Source organism: Tamandua tetradactyla, chromosome 1, assembly GCF_023851605.1.
Source record: "Tamandua tetradactyla isolate mTamTet1 chromosome 1, mTamTet1.pri, whole genome shotgun sequence".
NCBI lineage: Eukaryota > Metazoa > Chordata > Mammalia > Pilosa > Myrmecophagidae > Tamandua > Tamandua tetradactyla.
In genome coordinates, this window is record NC_135327.1 from 63440372 (window position 1) to 63456974 (window position 16603).

The window sequence follows — 16603 nt, forward strand, 5'->3', positions numbered from 1 at the left end:
AGATACCACAAGAAAAGAAACTTACAGGACAATTTCTCTAATGAATATAAGTGCAAAATCATCAACAAAATTCTTGCAAATCGAATCCAGTGGCACATTAAAAGAATCACACACCATGATAAAGTACAATTCATCCAGGTGTGCAAGGTTGGCTCAACGTAAGAAAACCAATTAATGTAATACACCATATCAACAAATCGAAGCAGGAAAAACACACGGTCATCTTGATTGTTGTAGAAAAGGCATTTGACAAAATTCAACATCCTTTCATGTTGAAAACACTTCAAAGTGTAGGAATAGAAGGGAATTTCCTCAACGTGATAAAAGGAATATATGAAAAACCCACAGCTAACATCATCCTCAATGGGGAAAACCTGAAAACTTTCCCCCTAAGATCAGGAACAAGGCAAGGATGTCCACTATCACCATTGTTATTCAACAATGGGCTGGAAATTCTAGCCAGAGCAATTAGACAAGAAAGAGGAATTCCATCAAAATTGGAAAGGAAGAAGTAAAACTCACTGTTTGCAGATGATATGATACCATATGTCAAAAACCCCAAAAAATCAACAGCAAAGCTACTAGAGCTAATAAATGAGTACAACAAAGTGGCAGGTTACAAGGTCAACATTCAAAAATCTGTAGTGTTTCTATAGAATAGTAATGAGCAATCTGGGGGAAATTAAGGAAAAAAATCCATTTACAATTGCAACCAAAACAATAAAATATTTAGGAATAAATTTAACTAAAGATACAAAAGACCTATACAAAGAAATCTATGAGAAATTGTTAAAAGAAATCACAGAAGACCTAAATAAATGGAAGGGCATACTGTGTTCACTGATTGGAAGACCAAATATAGTTAAGATGTCAGTTCTACCGAGATTGATTTATAGATTCAATGCAATGCCAGTTAAAATCCAAAAAACTTACTTTTTAGAAATAGAAAATCCAATAACCAAATTTATCTGGAATGGCTGGGTGCCCCAAATAGCTAAAAATATCCTGAGAAAGAAAAATGAAGTTGGAGGTCTCACACTACCTGACTTTAAGGCGTATTATGAAGCTACAGTGGTCAAAACCACATGGTACTGGCATAAAGATAGATGTACTGACCATCGGAATCCAGTAGAGTGTTCAGATACAGACCCTTTCATCTATGGACAATTGATCTTCAATAAGGCTTTTTTTTTTCAGGCCAACTCACCTAGGACAGAACAGTCTATTCAATAAATGGTGCCTGGAGAACTGGATATCCACATGCAAAAGAAAGGAAAAGGATCCCTATCTCACACCCTATACAAACTTAACTCAAATTGGATCAAAGACCTAAACATTAGATCAAAGACCATAAAACTTTTAGAAGAAGATGTAGGGAAATATCTTATAAAACTTAAAATAGGAGGTAGGTTTCCTAGATCTTATGCCCAAAGCACGAGCATTGAGGAAAGAAAGAGATAAATGGGAGCTCCCCAAAATTAAACACTTTTGTGCATCAAAGAACTTTGTCAAGAAAGTAAAAACACAGCACACACAGTGGGAGACAATGTTTGGAAACAACATATCATATAAAGGTCTAGTATCCAGAGTATATAAAGAGATTGTTCAACTCAAGAACAAAAAGACAAACAACCCAATTGCAAAATAGGCAAAAGACATGAATAGACACTTCTAGAAGAGGAAATACAAGTGGCTAAAAGGCACATGAAAAGATGCCAACTTCCCTGGCTATTCGGTAAATGCAAATCAGAAACCACAATGAGATATCATCCCACACTCACCAGAGTGACCATGATCAATAAAACAGAAAACAACAAGTGCTGGAGAGGATGTGGAGAAAGAGGCACACTTATCCACTGTTGGTGGGAATGTCAAATGGTACAATCCCTGTGGAAGGCAGTTTGGTGGTTCCTCAGAAAGCTAAGTATGGAATTGCCATATGATCCAGCAATACAATTGCTAGGTATCTATTCAGAGGACATAATGGCAAGGACACAAACAGGTATTTAAACACCAATGTTTGTAGCTGTATTATTTACAATTGTGAAGAGATGGAAACAGCCAAAATGTCCATCAACAGATGAGTGGCTAAACAAACTGTGATATATACATAAGATGGAATATTATGCAGCTATAAGACAAAATAAAACCATGAAGCATGTAACAACATGGATGCACCTTGAGGACATTATGCTGAGTGAGATACGCTAGAAACAAAAGAATAAATATTGTATGGTCTCACTGATATGAACATGAATGTATGAACCTGGAAATTTTCAGTTAAAAACAGAGACCATCAGGAGATCAAAATAGGGTAGATTTTGGGTATTTGGAGCTGAAGGGATACAGATTGTGCAACAGGGTTGATTGTAAATATTCAGAAATGGATAGCACAATTACTACTTCATTGTAGCACAATAATGATAGTACAGTGAATGAAGCTGAATGTAAGAATGATAGAGAGAGGAGGGCTGGGGGCACAAATGAAACCAGAAGAAAAGTAGACAAGAAAGACTAAGATATTATAATATAGGAATGCCTAGACTGTACAATGATAGTGACAATGTACAAATTAAAACCTGTTTTTTTGCATGAGGAAGAACAAAGGAATGTCCATATTGCAGGGTGTTGAAAATAGATGGTAATTAATATTTTAAAACTTTAACTTATGTGTGAGACTAAAGCAAAAACTGTATATTTGGTACAAAATTTATATCTCGATAGTGCATTTTCTAATATAACTTATATGGACAGTTTAATTGAACACCATAAGTACATGGAACCTTGAGTAGGGTATGAGATTTTATAGGTTTGTCCAGAGTGATGCCCCGATAAAATCCAGAGTGATTTGAACAGTGAATAAGAGAGTATTCGCGGTGCTTGCTTTGGTGGCACATACACCAAAATTGGAACAATACAGAGGAGAGTAGCATAGCCCATGCAGAGGGATGACACTCAAATTCATGAAGCATTCCATATTTTTTTAAAAGAAAAAAAAGAGCATTTGCAAAGTCTCTTGGGGAATGGTGAGAAAGGGGGAAAATTCAACTTCCCCATTTGGAGAATTCCTGATATGCTCACAAGCAGTGGGGACAACCAAATCAATAGGCTTAGCCCTCAATCTTGAGGTTTGTTCATATGAAACTTATACCCACAAAGGATAGATGAAGCCTACTTAAAATTAGGCCTAAGAGTCACCCCTGAAAACCTCTTTCGTTTCTCAGTTGTGGCCTCTCTCTCAGACAACATGGCAAGCAAACTCACTGCCCTCCCCCTCTCTATGTGGGACATGACTCTCAGGGGTGTAAACCTCCCTGGCAGTGTGGGACAGAAATCCAACGATGAGCTTGGACTCAGCATTAAGGGCTTGAGAAAACCTTCTCAACCAAAAGGGGGAAGAGAGAAATGAGACAAAATAAAGTGTCACTTCTCAGAAGAGAAAATACAAATGGTCAAAAGGCACATGAAAAGATGCTCAACTTCCCTGGCTATTAGGGAAAAGCAAATCAAAACCATAATGAGATATCATCTCACACCCACCAGAATGGCCATTATCAATAAAGCAGAAGATGACAAGTGCTGGAGAGGATGTGAAGAAAGAGGCACATTTAACCACTGTTGGTGTGAATGTCCAATGGTACAACTGCTGTGGAAGGCAGTTTGGCAGTTCCTCAGGAAGCTAAGTATAGAATTGCCATATGACTCAGCAATACCATTGCTAGGTATCTATTCAGAGGACATGAGGGCAAGGACACAAACAGACATTTGCACACCAATGTTTATAGCAATATTATTTACAATTGCAAAGAGATGGAAACAGTCAAAATGTCCATCAACAGAAGAGTGGCTAAACAAGCTGTGCTATATACGTATGATGGAATATTATGTAGTTCTAAGACAGAATAAAGTTATGAAGTATGTAACAACATGGGTGGAGCTTAAGGATATTATGCTGAATGGGATTAGCCAGAAACAAAAGGACAAATACTGTATGGGCTCACTGATATGAACTGACATTAATGAATAAACTTGGAGAATTTCATTGGTAGCAGAGACCAGCAGGAGATAGAAATAGGGTAAAAATAATTGGAGCTGAAGGGATACAGATTGTGCAACAGGACTGATTGTAAAAATTCAGAAATGGATAGCACAATACTACCTAACTGTAATACAATTATGTTTGAACACCGAATGAAACTGAATGTGAGAATGATAGAGGGAGGAGGGCTGAAGCGCAAATGAAATCAGAAAGAAAAGACAATAAAGACTGAGATGGTATAATCTAGGAATGCCTAGAGTGTATAATGACAATGGCTAAATGTACAAACTTAAAAATGTTTATGCATGAAGAACAAAGGAATGTCATTACTGCAGGGTGTTGGAAAATAGATGGTAATCAATATTTAAAATTTTTAACTTATGTATGAGACTAAAGCAAAAAATGCTTATTTGGTACAAATTTTGTATTTTGACTAGTGCAGTTCCTAATATGATTTATGTGGACAGTTTAATTGAACACCATAAGTACATGGAACCTTGAGTAGGGCATGAGATTTTGTAGGTTTGTCCAGAGTGATGCCGCAATGAATCCCAGAGTGATTTGAACAGTGAGTACAAAAGTATTTGCAAAGTCCCCTTGGGGGAATCGTGAGAAGGGGGGATAATTCAACTTCCCCATGTGAAGAATTCTTGATAGTCTCACATGCAGTGGGGGAACCAAAGCAATAGGCTGAGCCCTCAGTCTTGGGGTTTGTTCATATGAAACTTAACCTGACAAAGGATAGATCAAGCCTACTTAAAATTACGCTTAAGAGTCACCCCCAAGAGAACCTCTTTTGTTGGTCAGATGTGGCCTTTCTCTCCAGCCAACACAACAAGCAAACTCACTGCCCTCCCCCGTCTATGTGGGACATGACTCCCAGGGGCAAGGACCTTCCTGGCAATGTGGGACAGAAATCCTAGAATGAGCTGAGACTCAGCATCAAGGGATTGAGAAAACCTCGACCAAAATGGTGAAGAGTGAAATGAGACAAAATAAAGTGTCAATGGATGAGAGATTCCAATCAGAGTTGAGAGGTTATCCTGGAGGTTATTCTTATGCATTAAATAGATACCACCTTGTTAGTTAAGATGTAATGGAGAGGCTGGAGGGAACTGCCTGAAAATGCAGAGCTGTGTTCCAGCAGCCATCTTTCTTGAAGATGATTTTATAATGATATAGCTTTCACAATGTGACTGTGTATTGTGAAAACCTTGTGCTGATGCTCCTTTTATCCGCCTTCTCAACAGATGAGTACAACATTCAGAACAAAAATAAATAATAGGGGGCATAAATGTTAAAATAAATTTAGTAGATTGAAATGGTAGTGATCAACGAAAGGGAGGGGTAAGAGGTATGGCGTGTATGAATTTTTTTCTGTTGTCTTTTTATTTCCTTTTCTGAATTGATGCAAATGTTCTAAGAAATGACCATGATGATGAATATGCAACTGTGTGATGATATTGTGAATTACTGATTATATATGCAGAACAGAATGATCATATGTTAAGAATGTTTTTGTTTGTTTGTTGTTATGTTTTTTAAAAATTTAATAAAAAAAAGCATCAGTGGTTGAGAGATTTCAAACAAAGTTGAGAGGTTGTCCTGGGGGAAATTCTTATGCATTTTATAGGTATTCCCTTTTTAGTTTAAGGTGTATTAGAGAGGGTAGAGAGAAGTGCCTGAAACTGTAGAGCTGTGTTCCAGTAGCCGTGTTTCTTGAAGAAGAATGTATAATGATATAGCTTTCGCAGTGTGACTATGTGATTGTGTAAACCTTGTTGACTGATGCTCCTTTCATCTATGATATTGACAGATGAGTAAAAAAATATGAATTAAACTAAATAAATAATGGGGAACAAATGTTAAAATAAATTGAGTAGATTGAACTACTAGTGAACAATGAAAGAAAGTGGTAAGGGGTATAGAAAAAAATAGGGGGAACAAAGGTTAAAATATATTAAGTAGATGGAAATACTAGTGGTCAATGAAAGGGAGGAGTAAGAGGTATGGTATGTATGAGTTTTTCATTTTTTCTTTTTATTTCTTTTCCTGGAGTGATGCAAATGCTCTAAAAAATGATCATGGTGATGAATATTATACTATGTGATGATTTTGTGAGCCATTGATTGTACACCATGCACGGAATGTTTGTATGTTAAGAATGTTCATGTTTTTATGTTGTTTTGGTTTGATAATAAAAGTAAATTTTTAAAAAAGAAGTGATTTATATTTGTGGTGTTAATCAGTAGGATACATGGCTCTGTACAACCCCTTTCAATTATTTTCACCTTCAATATGGCAATATTACTTATAGACCAACTGATGAACTGAAGTCACTTCTATCCATTCCCTTATATTTAAGTTCAACCTCTTTAGCTAACTGTTCACCCATCCCTAGCTTCCACATCCCTTTAGGTCCCCTATATTCTGGATTACAAGCTTCTGAGTTTACTTTCACCAAAGTCATTGTTCTAGTTTGCTAGCTGCTGGAATGCAACACACTAGAGATGGATTGGCTTTTAATAAAAGGGGATTTATTTTGTTAGTTCTTCAGAGGAAAGGCAGCTAACTTTCCACTGAGGTTCTTTCTTACGTGGGAAGGCACAGGATCGTCTCTGCTGACCTTCTCTCCAGGCCTCTTGGTTCCAACAACTTTCCCCAGGGTGATTTCTTTCTGCATCTCCAAAGGCCTGGGCTGAGTTGCTTGTGCTGCGATGAGGTATGCTGAGCTGCTTGGGCTGTGCTACATTGCACTCTCTCATTTAAGTACCAGCCAATTACGTCAAATGTTAGTCACTACAGCAGGCATGCCTCCTAGCTGACTGCAGGTGTAATCAGCAACAGATGAGGTTCACGTACCATTGGCTCATGTCCACAGCAACAAAACTGGGTACCTTCACCTGGCCAAGTTGACAACTGAATCTACCTACCACAGTCATAAAAGTAAAACCATACAGTGTCTATTCTTTTGTGTGTGGCTTATTTCAGTCAGCATTATGTTCTCAAGGTTCATCCATCATGAGCTTCAGGATGTCATTTCATCTTATGCTGCATGATATCCCATTGCATATATATACACATATATATGTATATATATGCTGCATTTTGTTTATCTACATGTCTCCTGATGGGAAATTGGATTGTTTCCATTTTTTGGCAATTGCAAATAATGCTGCTGTTAACATCAGTATGCAAATGTCTGCTTGTGTCACTGCTTTCTTCTCCTCTTGGAACAGACCGAATATTACTGTGTCATAGGACAACTCAATATTTAGTTATCTAAGGAACATCCACACTCTCTTTCATAGAAGTCGTATTACTATATATTCCACAACAGTGCATGTGTCCCAAGTTCTCCATATTCTCTCCAATATATGTAGTTTCCTGTTTGTTTAACAGCAGCCATTCTTACAAGTGTAAGGTGGTATCTCATTGTAGTCTTGAGCAGCATTCCCCTTTTAGCTAAGGAAAATGAGCATCTTTTCATGTGCTTTTTAGCCATCTGCATTTGCTCTTTGGAAAAATGTCTATTCATATCCGTAGCCCATTTCATAATTGGGTTGTTTATTCTTTTGTTGTTCAGTTGTATGATTTCCTTATGTATACAGGATGTCAAACCCTTACCCAATACATGGTTTCCAAATACCTCCTCCCACTGAGTTGGTTGCTTCTTCACCTTTTTGACAAGGTCTTTTGAGGCACAAAGGTTTTTGATTTTGAGGGGTTCCCATATTTTTTCATTTTTTGCTTGTGCTTTGGGTATAAAGTTTAGGAAGCTAACTCCTATTACTAGGTCTTGAAGATGTTTCCCCATATTTTTTTCTAGGGGTTTTATGGTACTAGTTCTTATATTTATGTCTTTGATCCACTTTGAGTTAAATTTTGTATATGGTATAAGGTAAGGGTCCTCTTTCATTCTTTTGGCAATTGATATACAGGTCTCTCATGCCATTCATTGAAAAGGCTATTTCATCCCAATTCAGACTATTTGGAGGCCTTGTTGAAGATCAGTTGACTAGAGATTTGGTGGTCTATTTCTGCACTCTAATTTGATTCCATTGGTCAATACTTCTATCTTTTTGCCAATACCATGCTGTTTTGACCACTGTGGCTTAACAATGACCTTTAAAATCAGAATGTGTTAATCCTCTCACTTTGTTCTTCTTTTCTAGTTTATTTTTAGCTATTTCAAGGTCCATTCATTCCCTTCCAAATGAATTTGATAAATACCTTTTCTAAGCCTTCAAAGTAGCTTGCTGCCATTTTTGTTTGCCTTGCATTGAATCTGTAGATAAGTTTGGGAAGAACTGACATCTTAAATGCATTTAACCTCCCTATTCATAAGCAGAGAATGGCTCTCCACCTATCTAGATCTTCTTTGATGTCTTTTAGCAATGCTATGTAGTTTTCTGTGTGCAAGCCCTTCACATTCCTGGTTAAGTTTATTCCTAGATTCTTGATTCTTTTAGTTGCTCTTTTGAATGGAATTTCTTCCTTAATTGTCTCTTCAGTTAGGGCATTGCTTGTGTATAGAAGTGTTACTAATGTTTGCATATTAATCTTTGTATCCCACTGCTTTGCTGAATTTGTTTATTAGCTCAAGAAGCTTTGTCATATATTTCTTAGGATTTTCCAAGTATAGTATTATGTCACCTGCAAATAATGAAAATTTTACTTCTTCCTTTCTGATTTGAATGGTATTTATTTCTTTTCCTTTCCTGATTACTCTAGCTAGAACTTCTAGTACAAAGTGGAATACTAGTGGTGACAGAGGGCATCCTTGTCTCATTCCCAAACTTAGGGGGAAGGCTTTCAGACTCTCACCATTCAGTGTGATGCTGGCTATGGGATCTTTTAAAGGCCCTTTATCATTTTGAGGAAATGTCCTTTGATTCCTAGCTTTTAAAATATTTTATCAAAAAAGATGTTGAATTTTGTGCATACATTTTAGCACCACTCAATTTTGTACATACATTTTAACATCACTCAAGATGTCCGTGTGACTTTCTCCTTTCAATTTGTTAATGTGCTATATTACATTGATTAGTTTTCTTGTGTTGAACCACCCTTGCATTTCTGTATAAACTGTTCTTGGCTGTGGTGTATAATTTTTTGAATGGGCCCTGGTGGATTTGATTTGCTAACATTTTGTTGAGAATTTTTGCATCTATATTCATTAAGGAGTTTGGTGTAGTTTTCCTCTCCTATAGCATCTTTACCCAGTTTTAGTATTAGCATGATGTTATCTTCATAAAATGAGTTCAGAAGTGCTCCTTTATTCTTTATTTTTTGAAGAGTTTGAGCAGGATTGGTGTTAGGTTTTTTTCAGTAATGTTTGATAAAATTACCACTATGAATCCATCTGGCCCTGGGCTTTTGTTTGTAGGAAGATTTTTGATGACTGATTGAATATCTTTACTTGTGATTGGTTTGTTGAGATCTTTTATTTCTTTTTGAGTCAGTGTAGCTTGTTTGTGTGTTTCCAGGAATTTGTTCATTTCATCTAAGTTGTCTAATTTGTTGGCATACAGTTGTCCATTATATTCTCATGATTGTTTTGTTTCTTCAGGGTCCAAGATAACGACCCCACTCTCATTTCTAATTTTGTTTATCTGCATCCCCTCTCTTTTTTCTTTTTTGGCCTAGGTACAGGTACATAAATTTTTATTGAATTTCTCAAAGAACCAACTTTTACTTTCTATTGATCATTTGTTCTCCAACTCATTTAATTCTTCTTCAATCTTTTCTATTTCTCTTCTTGTATTTGCTTTGGGGTTAGTTGTTCTTTCTCAAGTTCCTCCAGGCAAGCAGTTATGTCCCCAATTTTTGCTCTTTCTTTTTTTTCAATATAGACATTTAGGGCAATAAGTTTTCCTGTCAGCACTGCCTTTGCCCACATCCCATAAGTTCTGATATGTCATATTCTCAGTTCCAATAACCTCCAGATATGTACTATTTCCCTAGCAATTTCTTCTTTGACTCACTGGCTGTCCAAGAGTGCATTATTTAATCTCCATACATTTGTGAAAGTTCTGCATCTTTAGTGGTTATTGATTTCCAGATTCATTCCACTGTGATCAGAGAAACTGCTTTGAGTCATTTTAAGAATTTTTAATTCATAAAGGTTGGTCATGTGCCTCAGCATAAAATCTATCCTGAAGGACTTCACATGAGCACTAGAGAAGAATACATGTGCTTGTGTTTGGGGGACACAATGACCTATAATGTCTGTTAGGGCTAATGTATCTATTAAGTTGTTTAATGTCTCTATCTCCTTGTTGATTCTCTGTCTGGTTTTTCTATCAATAGAGGAGAGTGGTTGTCATGGTTAGGGACAGGTGTCAACTTGGCCAAGTTGTGGTACCTGTTCATCTGATTGGGCAAGCGCTGGCCTGTCTGTTGCAATGAGGACATTTCATAGGATTAGGTCATGATCACGTCAGCTACATCCACAGCTGATTCCATTTGTAATCAGCCAAAGGGGAGTGTCTTCTGCAATTAGTGATGCTAAATCCAATCATGGGAAGCCTTTTAAGGAGGACTCAGAGGAGACAGGTTGCATTCCTGCTTTGGCTGGTGAGCCTCTCCTGTGGAGTTCGTCCAGGCCATCCATTGGAGTCATCGGCTTTGCAGCCTGCCCTGTGGATTTTGGACTCTGCATTCCTACGGTCACGTGAGACACTTTCATAAATTTTATATTTGCAAGTGTTCCCTGTTGGTTCTGTTCCTCTAGAGAACCCTAACTAATACAGTGGTGTACTGAATGAAGTCTCCCTCTATTATTGTTGAAACATCTATGGCTCCCTTCAATTTTGCCAATGTTTGCCTCATGTATTTTGGGGCTCCTTGATTGGGAGCATAGACATTTGTGACTGTTATTTCTTCTTGGTGAATCGTCCCTTTTATGATTATGTAGAGCCTTTTTGTTGTTGTTGTTCTTTATGATTTCTATGCTTTTAACATCTACTTTTTTCTGATATTAGTATAGCTATTCTTGCTTTCTTTTGGTTACAGCCTATATCATTTTCACTCTATTTGTATCTTTGTGTCTAAGATGAGTCTCCTGTAAGCACCATATGGATGGATCACATTTCTTAATCCATTCTGTCAATCTGTTTCTTTTAATTGGTGAGTTTAATCCAGTAACATTCAAAATTATTACTGTAAAGGCATTTCTTGAATCTGCCATCCTAACCTTTGGATTTTATTTGTCAGATCTATAGATACTTTTGCCTCTTTCTCTTTGTGTCCTTTAAGTTACCCTAACTGGTATTCTTCAATTCTGTACTCTCCTGCAGACCTCCTTCTTCTGTCTTTTATTTTTAGCTGACAGGATTCCCTTTAGTATGCCTTGTAGGGCCACTTTTGTGTTGAAAAATTCTCTCAACCTTTGCCTGTGAAAATTTTAATCTCCCCCTCACTTTTGAAGGACAATTTTTCTACCTACAGGATTTTTGGCTGGAAGTCTTTCTTTTTCAGTATCTTAAATATATCATACCACTGCTTTCTTGCCTCTGCGGTACCTGTTGTGTAGTCCAAATTGTCTTATGTGGTTTCCCTTGTATGTAGTAGATGACTTTTCCTCTTGCAGCCTTCAGAATTTTCTGCTTTTCTTCAACATTTGAGATACTGATTAGTGTGTGTCTTGGAGTAGGCTTATTTAGATTTATCTATTTGACATTCATTAGGCTCCTTTGATTTCTATATTTATGTTTTTTATAAGGGTTGGGAGGTTTTACCCCCTTATCTCTTCAACTAATCTTCCTGGCCTTTTATTCTTCTTTGCACACCAATGATTCTTATATTTGTGTGCTTCGTCCATCATTTCCCTGAGATCCATTTTAACTTTTTCCATCTGTTTTGCCATTTGTTCTTTTCTTCACATTTGAAATTGTCTTGATTTCTAGTTCTCTTATTCTTTCTTCTGCCTCTTCAAACCTGCTGTTGTATGTCTCTAGTATATTTTTTATTCAGTCTACAGTATCATTCATCTCTGTGCTATCTGCTATTTTTCTATTTATTCTTTCAAATTCTTCTTTGTGCTCTTCTAGTGTTTTCTTAATCTCCTTTATGTCATTAGCCAGCCCACTGAATTTATTCAGTAGGGTAGTATGGACATCTTTGATTAGTTGTTCCAAAGTCTGTGCCCCCTCTGATGTTTTAATTTGGTCGTTAGGCTAGGTTATATCTGTCTGTATCTTCATATGTTCTGTGATTTTCTGTAGCTTTTGAGGCATTTATTTATCTTCATAGGAAGTTGATTTCCCTCAGTAATCCTAGGTTTTGTATTTGTGGGACGGCCATGGGGCAGGACAGAGGGTGTGGGCTAGGGTGTATCAGCATTGTAGCAGTGCACAGTGCAAGTCTAGGCATGGAGCAGGGGTGCCATTCTGGCACCCAGTATATTATTGGGTGTGGAAGTGGGTGGCTCAGGCATGGCATGGCATGGGGGACACCAATGCTGGTTATGGCAGGAGGTGGATCATGGGGGCTGTGCAGGGGCACAAGGGTTGGTGTGTGGGGTAAGGTGGTGGGTGCATGGGCAGAGAACCTGTGTGTGCATGGACTGTGGGGTTGAGGGATCTGGGCATAGAGGTCATGCTGCAGTGGGGTGGAGTGTCAGTATGCATGTGCATGTGATGTGGAGTTATTGCAGTTGAAGGAGGCAGAGCATGAGAGGGGTGGAGCGGGGCATGGGTGTGCATCTGCATAGGGGGCAGAGTGGGTGGGGCATGGTTGCGCACATGCATAGGATGCAGGTTTACACCTCTGTGGGGCACAGGGTTGGAGTATAGGTGTCGGGGCTTTCAGGGTGCAGATGTGCAGGTAGCAGGGGAGTGTGGCACAGGTTGGGGTGGTGGAGCACATGTACACACGTGAGCAGGGCACATGGGGCATAGTGGGGGTGGGTATTCTGGGAATGGTGGGAGTGAGGTTCAGGAGGCAGGGGAGGTGGGGTATGGGTGTATGTTTCATGGGTGTGGTAGAGAGCAGAACAGAAATGAATGGAGTGCCAGAGTGTGGCACTCCGGTGTATGGGGTGTGGGGGTCAGGTCCTGGGTCATGGGGTGTGGGGTGGGGCAGGTGTCTTTGGGGTGCAGGTGGTTGGTGGTGCATGAGTGCAGGGGATGGAGGAGGTGTGGGAACCATGGGGTGGGGTGTGGTTTGTGGTATGGGTGACTGGGCACATGGGTGTGGCACATTCAATGAACATGGCTTCACTTACTTCCTCATCCTTGCCTCCTTGTCTGTGTGTTCCTGAGGTCTCTGGGCCTGTGTTCAGAAAAAGGTGTATTTGACTCTTTGCACAAGCTGGATAGTGTCAAGTTCTCTCTGCATCACAGTTCCTCAACATTTTCATCCAGAACTTCCCTATGTAGTGTAGAACTCCCTTTCCAGTCATTTGCACCCTGCAATCACTACCTCAGTCACTTTTCTGTCAGTTCTCTAGTTGTTCCTTGGAGCAGGGGTCAATTTGCTATTCCACCATCATCATCCTGGAATCTCTCAGGTGTACTATTTTGCTATCTATTTTCTATTTGTTATTTCTGCCCCATGCCTTTTATCCTTTTCCCTCCTACCTTGATTGAATACTTGTATCATTCCATTATATTACTTTTGTTGACTTCAGAACTGTATTTTTTTTAATTTACATGGTTGCTTTAGTATTTAAAATATAATTCCTTAATTTATTGTGCAGTAACTTCAAAGACTTCAAACATGTAAGAAAATTCTGGTAGTATTTTCATTTCCTCTTTCCCAATCTTTGTGCAGAATAGTTTATCATTTCAGTTCTACCTAAACTTACTTCTGTAATACATTAATAATTTTACTTTAAGCAATAAATTTTTTATTTGCTCTTGATTTCTAAACAGTTACACTGTTATTTCAGCTTTAAACAGTTAATTACTTTTTTATTTGTTTAGATGTGGCAGTGCAACTCCTGGGGAGCATTCACTTTTCTTTTTATGTGGTAGTAGATTATAGAAAACATAAAATTTCACAATTTAAGCACTTTCAAGCATACATGTCAGTGGTACTGATTACAACCATAGTGTTGTGCTACCATTGGGTCATTTCCAAGAAATTTCCATCACCAAAACAGAAACTGTGTAAAAATTAAGCGTTAACTCTTCATTCCCCTTCACCACCAAACCCTGATAAACTGCAATCTAATTTCTGTCTCTATGTACTTGTGTATTCTAGTTATTTCATACAACTGAAATAATACAGTATGGTCTCTGTTTCTAGCTTATTTCATGAAACATATCCCTAAGGATAATCCATGATGTAGAATATAATAGGACCTCATACTCTCTTATGAGGCATGGCATATGCCTTGTATGCATGTATATACCACCATTTGTTTATCCATCTATCATATGAATAGCAGTTGGGTTGCTTTAACCTTTTGAACTTGAATATTAGTATATAAATATCTGCTTGAGTTCTGCATTTAATCCCTTTGGGTATATACCTAGAAGTGGGGTTTCTGGGTCATATGGTAGTTCTGTTTAATTTTTGAGTGTGGCCATAGTGGCTGCACCATTTTATATTCCCATGAACAATGTACAAGAGTTCATATTTCTTCCCATGCTGCCTACCACTTGTTATTTTTTCTTTTTAATAGTAGCCACTCTAGTGGTGTGAGATGGTATCTTACTGTGGTTAGATTTGAATTTCCCTAGTGACTAAACATGTTGAGCATATTTTCATGTGCTGTTTGGTCCTTCCTTTAACAAAAAGTCTACCAATAGTTTTATGTTTAAACTCTTATATTTAGTCCCTGGATCCACATGGAGTTCATTTTTGTATATGGTGTGAGATTAGGGTCCCATTTACATTCTTTTGCATGGGTATATGGATATTTTTTCTAGTATTATTTGTTGAAGAGATTATTCTTTGCCATTGATTGGACTTGTCACCCTTATCAAAAAGTTTGTTTGCTATAGGTCCTGCCCAAGTCAAGATGGGTGTAGTGAGAAGCTTCAAGACTGAGTCATTGACAGAAGTTTAGAACAGCCAGCAAGTATTGGCAGAAACATCTTTCTTAAAGTTCTAGAAAACAGTTAAAGGACTGCAGTAACAGGGTGAGTGTCAAATCAGGAAGTAGTTTCTTGAAAATGGTAAGATCTGATGGCACTCTGATTGGCCCAACCCCATCCCCTCACCAGCTTAACATGGAGCAGGCCCATGTTCCCAGTGGGAGTCCTTGGCCCTCGTAAAACATGGAGTACTGTAACAGTCTTGCACTTACTGGCAGGATGTAGGTCTGTCCAAATCTCTGTAGTGGTGGTCTGAGAGCCTGAACTAGGGTGTTCCTCTTAGGTAAGCCTTCCAAGGACTTGCCTTTCATGTAGAAGGCAGCTCACAGAGCTCTTCTATAAAAACCTATACAAAAGCATTCTAGTTGTGGCTGCCTTAGGGAAGGGATTGCCCAGTGGGGGACATGTAAGTCGGTACCCAGAATTGTGAGAAACCTGTTTCCTAGGGAAGACGGTGACTCTGTATTCATGTAAATGGTGGAATTCCTAGGATCACACATACATGCCCAAGGCAAGAGGTATGTGTAGGCAGGAACAGGGGCCTCCCTAAATTCTGGCTTTGAGTTATTCTCTAAACTCATTATATAGTTCATCTCGGAAGGAGAATACTCACACAGGTCAATCTGGAAGGACTGGAAAAATTGTTTCCTGCTTTTTTTTGTAAGTTTTCTGGCATTTAAGAAAAGTTATATCATAATAGTAGTTGGATATAAGCTTAAGAAATAAATGCCTCAGATTCAAATTCCAGTAACAACAGATAAAACTATCAAAATATCCAGGTTTCAACAGAAAATTGCAAATCACACCAAGAACAAAGATGCCATGACCCAGGCAAAGCAGAAGATTAAAGAAATAGAAGCCAACAATGAGGAGGACAAGACCTGGGACTTACCATGCAAAAAAAATTTTAATGGCTCAAAATATGCTTAATTAGCTAAAGGAGAACATAGACAAGAAACAAGGGAAATCTGAAAAATGTTAGATAACCACAGAGGGACTACCAATGGAGAGATGAGAATTCTGAAAAGGAACTAAATAGATCTGAAGAACACAGTAACTGAAATTGAAAATTCCAATCTAAAACAGACTGGAGCTGGCAGAAAAATAAATCAGTGAACTTTAAGATAAGGCTATTGAAATCATCCAGTCTGAGGAATAGAAGGTAGAAAGAATGAAGAAGAAAAGTAAATAAGTGAACTTTAAGATAAGACTATTGAAAACATGCAGTCTGAGGAACAGAAGGATGAAAGAATGAAGAAAAGTGAACAAAGACTGAGCAGTCTATGGGATAACATATAGCATACTAATATATGCCTTGTGGAAGTCTCATAATTTAAAAATACACAATAGAATTGTACAGCACAGTGAGCCCTAATGTCAGCTATGGACTATTAACTATAGTATGATTATAACAATATCACTGTATCAATTGTAATAAAAGAAGCACACTAATGCATAATGTTAAGAATAGGGAAATTTGAATGTGTTTCAGGGAGTAGCATATAGGAACTCTGTA

The 16603-nt window shown here is 38.0% G+C and overlaps 1 non-coding gene across 1 annotated transcript; it reads left to right on the forward strand.

The window, feature by feature from the left end:
• Positions 1 to 2876: 2876 nt before the first annotated feature.
• On the forward strand, positions 2877 to 2983 carry LOC143653359 (U6 spliceosomal RNA). The gene has a single exon (XR_013161257.1). It is a non-coding gene; the product is annotated as a U6 spliceosomal RNA (small nuclear RNA).
• Positions 2984 to 16603: the final 13620 nt, after the last annotated feature.